The following is a 13109-nucleotide window of genomic DNA, read 5'->3' as shown; positions in this document are numbered from 1 at the left end:
CAGGTGAGTAGGGTAACTAATAAAATGGTGACTGAGACAGCAGGAGTAAAGGAGTGTCATGAAAGGTGTGCGTCGAATAATGGGGCTGGCTGGATAGCAGCCAGGGTGTGACACTAATAACCATAAATCTTGCAGGGTAACATTTTTTTTCAGTAAAAAAACAAAACAAAACTTACACCAAATAAAGATCATGAACCCATAATGTAGTAACAGCTACAGAAATATATTCTTTAAAAAGTCATTTAAACTTAGCTTCCGGTGTGTATGAAGATGGGCATAGGTATGAAACTAAAAGTGTATGACATATCACGTAACAAACAGTTGTGCTACTTTCGTCATTTTCTTCCTTTGAGTGACAGAACGGCTCCTTTGCTCTTGATCTAGCCACTCACATAACACGCAAATTTGTACGCAAGAGAGAGACAGTGACAACAATGACCACTGATAAACGCAAGTAAGGTACAACAGGGGCAGGGTTTTGTTGGCTAACATTTATGTCTCCTGAATATAAGAAGGCAGTTTTAAAACCTGTCAATGAGAGCTTAAACAGCAGCAAGCTACATACTACCATCACGCATTTCCAAAGACAAAAGCATTTTGACTTGAGTTTTCATAGTTTTACTTGCATGGAGTGGTGAGTCAATCTTTTGCAATACATTTAAAAGTAGTATGATTAAATAATTTGAAAAAAAGAATTAAAAATGGGTCATAGATTGAAAATGAGTGAGCTCAACTTTCAAAGTGGAAAATAATGATTTATACAGTTTACCAGTGCCATGACATTTGAATATTAAATATTTGATATTTAGCAGTGAATGTTTCTGCAACATATTTAAACAGTAATCTTATTACGCTCTATGATGTGTAACATTTGGCTTAGAAAAACATAGTTAATTTCCAGTTAAATTATTTCATACCTGTAGGCAATGAGACTGGAACATGTCTGAATGCTGCTTCTCAACCTCTTTTTTCAGGCCAATGAAAGAAATAAGGATGATCATGATTTTTCTCCTAATTGGTAAGTGAAATTGCATAAACGTCAGCAGGATAAAACAAAATATTGATCTTTAGTCCATTAAGATAACTCATTGATTTAATAATCAAAATGTTATATTCATCATCAGGAGCTCAAATCAAAACTATGGCTGGGCAGCCTATTAGTCAAGCTCCAATAACATCAAATGCTGCAGCATCTGTGAGAACAGACATGTCAACAACGATGACAACGACTGGTTTCGTCAATACGGCCTCTGTAAAAACTGCTCAAAAGACGCCTGCTCAAGCCGCGTTCACAGGCAGTGCAAATAATTCTGCAGCACCTCCACCTGCTGCTTCTGACTCTACTCCAATGGATTTCTCAATTCCAAATACAGTATCCACAAGGACTCCTGCTACTGACATAACAGTTACATTTATAACTGATGCTGCATCTTTCAAAACTGCAACTTTGATGCCCATCAATTTTGCTGTGGCTAACTCCACAATAGTTCTGTCTACGGCTGTTGCAACTCCTGCTTTGACAGCTGCAGCTGGGGCGTCTGTTGCCACAACAACCACAGATCCTCCTGCTGCCGCCACTACTACTGTTATAGCTATGGATCATGTAAATCAGATGGCAAATTCATGTGAAATAGCCTGTCGGACGAGTGCTATAATCACTATGTGTCTTGCCATTATTTCACATCTACTGAGCAATTAGCTATGTAGCTATGTGCTTACCCATCAAATGCTAACCAACATGGTCATAACATTCATTCATACAATCATTTGTTTATTGCTGCATTATCTTTTTTCATTGAGCTCTGAATCACTGTATAAGATTATTTGAAGATATATGAAGTTGTTTTCTAAGTACATACATTTTTTAAGTTTATTTAAACTGTGCAATGCATTATGTATGTAATGTACCAAACACTGTATATAGTTTTAATGTTAGCACTTTTAAATTGATCTCTGGAGATTTATTATATTTATTTATCATACAGCCGGCTGTGTAACAAACAATGCAACATACATCAACTTTAAGTAATACATTAAAAATGCTTGTTCCATCACATTTACTTTCGTTTATTTTCCAAGTATGTTTTATTAACAGTTTTTTCTGTTATATGAAAGTGTTCTATTGATCAATTTTATAATAGAGAGAAATACTACTATAAAGTCCAATAAATTTTTTCATAAATAAGTTCTCCATAGTACTGTTTGTGTATATGTCAAACATATTTTGGATACATTTAAACGTACTTTCCTGAGTAACACAGTCACTGAAGTGGCCAAGTACCTGATGACAATAATACTTTTATGATGTTCTTATGCTGTGTGAAGTAACAGTATTTTATTTATTTTTTGTTATGTACAATTGTGGCCAAAGGTTTTGAGAATGACCATTTTTTTTAGATCCTTTTGTCAGAAGTTCTTCCGAACTCCCCAGCGCTGACCACTACCCTTACCTATCTACATCGCACTCATTCCTGCTAGTATCAATTAACTCTTGCACTTGGATCCTCACTTACCTGTGTCTTGGAGTTTGTTACATTGACTTAATATTTACAGTGTTGTCCCTTCTTTTTTTAAGACTTCTGCAATTTGCCTTGGCATGCTGGATATCAGCTTCTGGGAAAATCTTGACTGATGGCAACCCATTCTTGCCTAATCAGTGCTTGGAGTTGATCACAGTTTCTGTGCTTTTGTTTGTCCAGCCTCTTTTTGAGGATTGAGCACAGGTTCTCAATGGGATTGAGATCTGGGGAGTTTCCTGGCCATAGACCCAAAATTTCAATATTTTGTTCACCAAGCCACGTGGTTATCACTTTTGCCTTGTGAAATGTTGCTCCATCATGCTGGAAAAAGCATTGTTGCTCACCAAAATGCTCCTGGATCACTGGAAGTTGCTCTTGGAGGATGTTTTGATACCATTCCTTATTCATGGAAGTGTTCTTATGCAAAGTTTTGAGCAAACCCACTCCCTTGGATGAGAAGCAACCTCACACGTGAATGGTCTCAGGATGCCTCACTGCTGGCATGATGCCTCACAGAACTCATGGTAGTGCTCACCTTTTCTTCTCAGGACAATCATTTGTCCAGATGTCCCAAACAGTCTGAGGGGGGCTTCATTAGAGAAAATAACTTTACCCCATTCCTCGGCAGTCCAATCCCTATACTTCCTGCAGAATGCCAGTCTGTTCTTGATGTTTTTCTTGGAGAGAAGTGGCTTCTTTGCTGCTGTTCTTGACACCAAGCCATCCTCCAAAAGCCTTTGCTTCACAGTGCATGCAGATGCACTCGCACCTGCCTTCTGCCATTTCTGAGCAGGCTCAGCACTAGTGGTGACCTGATCCCGTAGCTGCATCCTCCTTAGGAGACGGTCTTGACACTTGCTTGACTTTCTTGATCACCCTGAAACCTTCTTCACTGCAACTGAACCTCTCTCCTTGAAGTTCTTGATGATTCGATAAATGGTTGATTTAGGTGCTATCTTAAAGGCAGCAATGTCCTTGCCTGTGAAGCTCATTTGATGCAATGCAATGATGACTGCATGTGTTGCCTTGGAGGTAACCACGATTAACAGAAGAAAACTTCAAGCACCCCCAAACTTTTAAAGCAACCAGTCTGCTCTTCGAATCAGCATGACAGAGTGATATCAGCTGCCTTGTCGTCATTAACACTTTCTACTGAGCTAACAAGAAGATCACTGAAATGATGTTAGCAGGCCATTTTGTGGCAGGGCTGAAATGCAGTAGGTGGAATGCACTTATTTTTGTGAATAAATGGATTTTCATGGTAAAGAATGACTTTGCAATGAATTGCAGTTCATCTCATCACTGTACACAATCTATAGATAATGCAAATTTCCACCATAAAAACTGGAGCTGCAAACTTTGTGAAAACCAAAATTTGTGGTAGTCTTGGCCACAACTATACTCACCTCAATAACATTTCGAGGCTCCTTGTTGAAACTATGTGCAAAATAATACATAATATTGTAACGTTGCCCAAGTACCGCAGGGCGTGAAACAGGACGCCCAGACTCCCTCGACATTGTGAAACATTTAACAACATGACATGTAACAGATAACGGTGGCACTCTACTATTGTGAAGGTAAGCTGCAAGAGCCATGACATCCATAGGAGCTGCAGTTACAATCATTTGAGCATTTACAGCTTCATTACGAAGAGGTCCAATCTCAACCCTATTGGCACTTGCATTGAAAGTCCTGCACTGGAACTCCTGCAGTATTAAAATATATGCTGAAACATAACTCCTGCTGTAGCAGCATGAACATCACTGACGTCTCAGACAGCAAGAGGTGATCCATAGCTAGTACAAATACAACAGCAAATCCTGCCACAACTACTTTTAAACCTTTGTCAAAATGCCAGAAGATAAAGAAATAACACCACACAACATGATAAGAACAGAAATAAACATGGATGATAACAGAGATTAAATGACAAAGACAGGTGAGGAAAATGGGTAGGCAACTCATGACTGACAAAGGACACCAGGAACACAAAGGGCTTATCCCAAAACAGTGCTGCTAAGTTGACCACATCTGTCACCATAGTCATCTCATCATCTGTCCATAAGACCAACTGCACTATATGGTAGATATTCGACATATTCAATATTTCATGAGATATTTGGGGCATATAAACATATTGTTTAAACATTTATCATTTAATTTAAAATATATATTTTATTAAAAGATACACACAAGACAGAAAGCATGTTTGACCAACTTGCACTGAAACCAGATTTCAGGGCTGGCAAAAAGGAAACAATAACTAGTCAAAAGTCTATTAAGTATACAATACTTGAGCTGGATTTATTCAATGCAGCCTAGGTATTCTCATTAAATCAGCAGATTGCTGTTAATGACATTCACATGCCACCACCATTTATTGTACAAGGTTGATAGTAATACTGCATTCAAATTTATTCAAATGCCTATTTTCTTTCTTGAAGCAGACTGAATTTGAAGGAAGACTTTAATGGTTAATATAGAAGCAATTGTGTAGCTTAGACCATAACAATAAATCACCTACTCACAGTACAGACATTATACTACAGTACAGTTACAGACTACAGATACCAACTGTGACAACAATGCATCACACTCTTGCCTGTATGGAAGGGAAAGTGTAGGTCCTTAGATGTTACTGGGTTTTTTGTGACTTCACTGCAGCCTTGGAGTGATTTTTGGCCATTCCTTGCAAGAGAAACTGGTGTTGAATTTCCATGTTTTATCATCTGGCTCACAGTGGACTAGTAGAGTCCATGAGAGTTACTCATGGAGATAATGAGGTATTTCTCAGGACAGGGTTATTTCTGAAAGATATTATATAGGATTTAATCACACAATATTGACATCACATCTTAAATCAATCCTTTCCGTATATATTATAAATTTTCTTGTGTTTAGTTACTCAGTCAGGAGTAAATAATGCAAGGGATCCACTTGTTAAAGAGCAGTTTAACGGTACTGCTAACTAAAAATGCCCTTGACATGAACAGGAAAAAATTGCAGGCAACATGAATTAGCATTTCATATAATGCATAATTGATTTAGTAATAAATCTCAGCTGCAGCAGATTAAATATGGGGGTAGACCCATGTAAAAGAGCCATGTGCACAGGCCTCACACATGTTTAATTTGAGCTGAGATAAATGCATTTCTCAAACACAATAACTGACATTCTTGTGTCAAACGTGTTGCACAAGCAGGGAGAAAACAAGGCTTTATTGTCACAAACAGCAAAAAAGACGACGTTCAGTAGCGCAAGAGTCTTAACTCTTGGCTTTCAAGTTCGTGAATGTGAAGCACTAGACTCGGGCACTTGTGGGGGCTAAACAAAGGTCAGGTGAGTAGGGTAACTAATAAAATGGTGACTGAGACAGCAGGAGTAAAGGAGTGTCATGAAAGGTGTGCGTCGAATAATGGGGCTGGCTGGATAGCAGCCAGGGTGTGACACTAATAACCATAAATCTTGCAGGGTAACATTTTTTTTCAGTAAAAAAACAAAACAAAACTTACACCAAATAAAGATCATGAACCCATAATGTAGTAACAGCTACAGAAATATATTCTTTAAAAAGTCATTTAAACTTAGCTTCCAGTGTGTATGAAGATGGGTATATGTATGAAACTAAAAGTGTATGAAATATCACGTAACAAACAGTTGTGCTACTTTCGTCATTTTATTCCTTTGAGTGACAGAACGGCTCCTTTGCTCTTGATCTAACCAGTCCCATAACACGCAAGTTTGTACGCAATAGAGAGACAGTGACAACGATGACCACTGATAAACGCAAGTGAGGAAAACAGGGGCAGGGTTTTGTTGGCTAACATTTTTGTCTCCTGAATATAAGAAGGCAGTTTTAAAACCTGTCAATGAGAGCTTAAACAGCAGCAAGCTACATACTATCATCACGCATTTCCAAAGACAAAAGCATTTTGACTTGAGTTTTCAAAGTTTTACTTGCATGGAGTGGTGAGTAAATCTTTTGCAATACATTTAAAAGTAGTATGATTAAATAATTTGAAAAATTTTTTAAAATGGGTCATAGATTGAAAATGATTGAGCTCAACTTTCAAAGTGAAAAATAATGATTTATACAGTTTACCAGTGCCATGACATTTGAATATTAAATATTTGATATTTAGCAGTGAATGTTTCTGCAACATATTTAAACAGTAATCGTATTACAATCTATGATGTGTAACATTTGGCTTAGAAAAACATAGTTAATTTCCAGTTAAATGATTTCATACCTGTAGACAATGAGACTGGAACATGTCTGAATGCTGCTTCTCAACCTCTTTTTTCAGGCCAATGAAAGAAATAAGGATGATCATGATTTTTCTCCTAATTGGTAAGTGAAATTGCATAAACGTCAGCAGGATAAAACAAAATATTGATCTTTAGTCCATTAAGATAACTCATTGATTTAATAATCAAAATGTTATATTCATCATCAGGAGCTCAAATCAAAACTATGGCTGGGCAGCCTATTAGTCAAGCTCCAATAACATCAAATGCTGCAGCATCTGTGAGAACAGACATGTCAACAACGATGACAACGACTGGTTTCATCAATACGGCCTCTGTAAAAACTGCTCAAAAGACGCCTGCTCAAGCCGCGTTCACAGGCAGTGCAAATAATTCTGCAGCACCTCCACCTGCTGCTTCTGACTCTACTCCAATGGATTTCTCAATTCCAACTACAGTATCCACAAGGACTCCTGCTACTGACATAACAGTTACATTTATAACTGATGCTGCATCTTTCAAAACTGCAACTTTGATGCCCATCAATTTTGCTGTGGCTAACTCCACAATAGTTCTGTCTACGGCTGTTGCAACTCCTGCTTTGACAGCTGCAGCTGGGGCGTCTGTTGCCACAACAACCACAGATCCTCCTGCTGCCGCCACTACTACTGTTATAGCTATGGATCATGTAAATCAGATGGCAAATTCATGTGAAATAGCCTGTCGGACGAGTGCTATAATCACTATGTGTCTTGCCATTATTTCACATCTACTGAGCAATTAGCTATGTAGGTATGTGCTTACCCATCAAATGCTAACCAACATGGTCATAACATTCATTCATACAATCATTTGTTTATTGCTGCATTATCTTTTTTCATTGAGGTCTGACGCACTGTACAAGATTATTTGAAGATATATGAAGTTGTTTTCTAAGTACATACATTTTTTAAGTTTATTTAAACTGTGCAATGTATTATGTATGTAATGTACAACACACTGTATATAGTTTTAATGTTAGCACTTTTAAATTGATCTCTGGAGATTTATTATATTTATTTATCACACAGCGGGCTGTGTAACAAACAATGCAACATGCATCAACTTTAAGTAATACACTAAAAATGCTTGTTCCATTACATTTACTTTCGTTTATTTTCCAAGTATGTTTTATTAACAGTTTTTTCTGTTATATGAAAGTGTTCTGACTATTGATCAATTTTATAATAGAGAGAAATACTACTATAAAGTCCAATAAATTTCTTCATAAATAAGTTCTCCATAGTACTCTTTGTGTATACGTCAAACATAGTTGGGATACATTTAAACGTACTTTCCTGAGTAACACAGTCATTGAAGTGGCCAAGTACCTGATGACAATAAAACTTTTATGATGTTCATATGCTGTGTGAAGTAACAGTATTTTATTATTTTTTTTATGTACAGTTGTGGCCAAAGGTTTTGAGACTGACCGTTTTTTTTAGATCCTTTTGTCAGAAATTCGTCCGAACTCCCCAGCGCTGACCACTACCCTTACCTATCTACCTCGCACTCATTCCTGCTAGTATCAATTAACTCTTGCACTTGGATCCTCACTTACCTGTGTCTTGGAGTTTGTTACATTGACTTAATATTTACAGTGTTGTCCCTTCTTTTTTTAAGACTTCTGCAATTTGCCTTGGCATGCTGGATATCAGCTTCTGGGAAAATCTAGACTGATGGCAACCCATTCTTGCCTAATCAGTGCTTGGAGTTGATCAGAGTTACTGTGCTTTTGTTTGTCCAGCCTCTTTTTGAGGATTGAGCACAGGTTCTCAATGGGATTAAGATCTAGAGAGTTTCCTGGCCATTGACCCAAATTTTCAATATTTTGTTCACCGAGCCACTTGGTTATCACTTTTGCCTTGTGAAATGTTGCTCAATCATGCTGGAAAAAGCATTGTTGTTCACCAAAATGCTCCTGGATCACTGGAAGTTGCTCTTGGAGGATGTTTTGATACCATTCCTTATTCATGGAAGTGTTCTTATGCAAAGTTTTGAGCAAACCCACTCCCTTGGATGAGAAGCAACCCCACACGTGAATGGTCTCAGGATGCCTCACTGCTGGCATGATGCCTCACAGAACTCATGGTAGTGCTCACCTTTTCTTCTCAGGACAATCATTTCTCCAGATGTCCCAAACAGTCTGAGGGGGGCTTCATTGGAGAAAATAACTTTACCCCATTCCTCGGCAGTCCAATCCCTATACTTCCTGCAGAATGTCAGTCAGTTCTTGATGTTTTTCTTGGAGAGAAGTGGCTTCTTTGCTGCTCTTCTTGACACCAAGCCATCCTCCAAAAGCCTTTGCTTCACAGTGCATGCAGATGCACTCACACCTGCCTTCTGCCATTTCTGAGCAAGCTCAGCACTAGTGGTGACCTGATCCCGTAGCTGCATCCTCCTTAGGAGACGGTCTTGGCACTTGCTTGACTTTCTTGATCACCCTGAAACCTTCTTCACTGCAATTGAACCTCTCTCCTTGAAGTTCTTGATGATTCGATAAATGGTTGATTTAGGTGCTATCTTAAAGGCAGCAATGTCCTTGCCTGTGAAGCTCCTTTGATGCCATGCAATGATGACTGCATGTGTTGCCTTGGAGGTAACCACGATTAACAGAAGAAAACTTCAAGCACCCCCAAACTTTTAAAGCAACCAGTCTGTTTAAACATTTATCATAACTCTAACTGATGTTCTTGTTTCAAAAGTGTTGCACAAGCATGGAGAAAACAAGGCTTTATTGTCACAAACAGCAAAATAGACGACGTTCAGTAGCGCAAGAGTCTTAACTCTTGGCTTTCAAGTTCGTGAATGTGAAGCACTGGACTCGGGCACTTGTGGGGGCTAAACAAAGGTCAGGTGAGTAGGGTAACTAATAAAATGATGACTGAGACAGCAGGAGTAAAGGAGTGTCATGAAAGGTGTGCGTCGAATAATGGGGCTGGCTGGATAGCAGCCAGGGTGTGACACTAATAACCATAAATCTTGCAGGGTAACATTTTTTTCCAGTAAAAAAACAAAACAAAACTTACACCAAATAAAGATCATGAACCCATAATGTAGTAACAGCTACAGAAATATATTCTTTAAAAAGTCATTTAAACTTAGCTTCCAGGGTGTATGAAGATGGGTATAGGTATGAAACTAAAAGTGTATGAAATATCACGTAACAAGCAGTTGTGCTACTTTCGTCATTTTCTTCCTTTGAGTGACAGAACGGCTCCTTTGCTCTTGATCTAGCCACTCCCATAACACGCAAGTTTGTACGCAATAGAGAGACAGTGACAACGATGACCACTGATAAACGCAAGTGAGGCAAAACAGGGGCAGGGTTTCGTTGGCTAACATTTTTGTCTCCTGAATATAAGAAGGCAGTTTTAAAACCTGTCAATGAGAGCTTAAACAGCAGCAAGCTACAAACTACCATCACGCATTTCCAAAGACAAAAGCATTTTGACTTGAGTTTTCATAGTTTTACTTGCATGGAGTGGTGAGTCAATCTTTTGCAATACATTTAAAAGTAGTATGATTAAATAATTTGAAAAAAATTTTAAATGGGTCATAGATTGAACATGATTGAGCTCAACTTTCAAAGTGAAAAATAATGATTTATACAGTTTACCAGTGCCATGACATTTGAATATTAAATATTTGATATTTAGAAGTGAATGTTTCTGCAACATATTTAAACAGTAATCTTATTACACTCTATGATGTGTAACATTTGGCTTAGAAAAACATAGTTAATTTCCAGTTAAATGATTTCATACTTGTAGACAATGAGACTGGAACATGTCTGAATGCTGCTTCTCAACCTCTCTTTTCAGGCCAATGAAAGAAATAAGGATGATCATGATTTTTCTCCTAATTGGTAAGTGAAATTGCATAAACGTCAGCAGGATAAAACAAAAATATTGATCTTTAGTCCATTAAGATAACTCGTTGATTTAATAATCAAAATGTTATATTCATCATCAGGAGCTCAAATCAAAACTATGGCTGGGCAGCCTATTAGTCAAGCTCCAATAACATCAAATGCTGCAGCATCTGTGAGAACAGACATGTCAACAACGATGACAACGACTGGTTTCGTCAATACGGCCTCTGTAAAAACTGCTCAAAAGACGCCTGCTCAAGCCGCGTTCACAGGCAGTGCAAATAATTCTGCAGCACCTCCACCTGCCGCTTCTGACTCTACTCCAATGGATTTCTCAATTCCAAATACAGTATCCACAAGGACTCCTGCTACTGACATAACAGTTACATTTATAACTGATGCTGCATCTTTCAAAACTGCAACTTTGATGCCCATCAATTTTGCTGTGGCTAACTCCACAATAGTTCTGTCTACGGCTGTTGCAACTCCTGCTTTGACAGCTGCAGCTGTGGCGTCTGTTGCCACAACAACCACAGATCCTCCTGCTGCCGCCACTACTACTGTTATAGCTATGGATCATGTAAATCAGATGGCAAATTCATGTGAAATAGCCTGTCGGACGAGTGCTATAATCACTATGTGTCTTGCCATTATTTCACATCTACTGAGCAATTAGCTATGTAGGTATGTGCTTACCCATCAAATGCTAACCAACATGGTCAAAACATTCATTCATACAATCATTTGTTTATTGCTGCATTATCTTTTTTCATTGAGCTCTGAAGCACTGTATAAGATTATTTGAAGATATATGAAGTTGTTTTCTAAGTACATACATTTATTAAGTTTATTTAAACTGTGCAATGTATTATGTATGTAATGTACAAAACACTGTATATAGTTTTAATGTTAGCACTTTTAAATTGATCTCTGGAGATTTATTATATTTATTTATCACACAGCGGGCTGTGTAACAAACAATGCAACATGCATCAACTTTAAGTAATACACTAAAAATGCTTGTTCCATTACATTTACTTTCGTTTATTTTCCAAGTATGTTTTATTAACAGTTTTTTCTGTTATATGAAAGTGTTCTGACTATTGATCAATTTTATAATAGAGAGAAATACTACTATAAAGTCCAATAAATTTCTTCATAAATAAGTTCTCCATAGTACTCTTTGTGTATACGTCAAACATAGTTGGGATACATTTAAACGTACTTTCCTGAGTAACACAGTCATTGAAGTGGCCAAGTACCTGATGACAATAATACTTTTATGATGTTCATATGCTGTGTGAAGTAACAGTATTTTATTATTTTTTTTATGTACAGTTGTGGCCAAAGGTTTTGAGACTGACCATTTTTTTTAGATCCTTCTGTCAGAAGTTCGTCCGAACTCCCCAGCGCTGACCACTACCCTTACCTATCTACCTCGCACTCATTCCTGCTAGTATCAATTAACTCTTGCACTTGGATCCTCACTTACCTGTGTCTTGGAGTTTGTTACATTGACTTAATATTTACAGTGTTGTCCCTTCTTTTTTTAAGACTTCTGCAATTTGCCTTGGCATGCTGGATATCAGCTTCTGGGAAAATCTTGACTGATGGCAACCCATTCTTGCCTAATCAGTGCTTGGAGTTGATTAGAGTTACTGTGCTTTTATTTGTCCAGCCTCTTTTTGAGGATTGAGCACAGGTTCTCAATGGGATTAAGATCTAGAGAGATTCCTGGCCATTGACCCAAATTTTCAATATTTTGTTCACCGAGCCACTTGGTTATCACTTTTGCCTTGTGAAATGTTGCTCAATCATGCTGGAAAAAGCATTGTTGTTCACCAAAATGCTCCTGGGTCACTGGAAGTTGCTCTTAGAGGATGTTTTGATACCATTCCTTATTCATGGAAGTGTTCTTATACAAAGTTTTGAGCAAACCCACTCCCTTGGATGAGAAGCAACCCCACAAGTGAATGGTCTCAGGATGCTTCACTGCTGGCATGATGCCTCACAGAACTCATGGTAGTGCTCTCCTTTTCTTCTCAGGACAATCATTTGTCCAGATGTCCCAAACAGTCTGAGGGGGGCTTCATTGGAGAAAATAACTTTACCCCATTCCTCGGCAGTCCAATCCCTATACTTCCTGCAGAATGTCAGTCAGTTCTTGATGTTTTTCTTGGAGAGAAGTGGCTTCTTTGCTGCTCTTCTTGACACCAAGCCATCCTCCAAAAGCCTTTGTGTCACAGTGCATGCAGATGCACTCGCACCTGCCTTCTGCCATTTCTGAGCAAGCTCAGCACTAGTGGTGACCTGATCCCGTAGCTGCATCCTCCTTAGGAGACGGTCTTGGCACTTGCTTGACTTTCTTGATCACCCTGAAACCTTCTTCACTGCAATTGAACCTCTCTCCTTGAAGTTCTTGATG

The 13109-nt window shown here is 38.2% G+C and overlaps 2 long non-coding RNA genes across 2 annotated transcripts; both read left to right on the top strand.

Moving 5' to 3' along the window:
• The first annotated feature begins 564 nt into the window (after positions 1-564).
• On the top strand, positions 565-1903 carry LOC145658005 (uncharacterized). The gene is made up of 3 exons (XR_014123930.1): positions 565-634; positions 975-1018; positions 1125-1903. It is a non-coding gene; the product is annotated as an uncharacterized LOC145658005 (long non-coding RNA).
• An 8310-nt stretch (positions 1904-10213) lies between these two features.
• On the top strand, positions 10214-11937 carry LOC145657994 (uncharacterized). Its single transcript, XR_014123920.1, has 3 exons — positions 10214-10297; positions 10635-10678; positions 10786-11937. It is a non-coding gene; the product is annotated as an uncharacterized LOC145657994 (long non-coding RNA).
• The last annotated feature ends 1172 nt before the right edge of the window (positions 11938-13109 follow it).

Source organism: Electrophorus electricus, chromosome 5, assembly GCF_041902795.1.
Source record: "Electrophorus electricus isolate QZ-2024a chromosome 5, ASM4190279v1, whole genome shotgun sequence".
Classification (NCBI taxonomy): Eukaryota; Metazoa; Chordata; class Actinopteri; order Gymnotiformes; family Gymnotidae; genus Electrophorus; species Electrophorus electricus.
The sequence above is the reverse complement of the archived record's forward strand: the minus strand, read 5'-3'. Positions and strand labels throughout refer to the sequence as shown.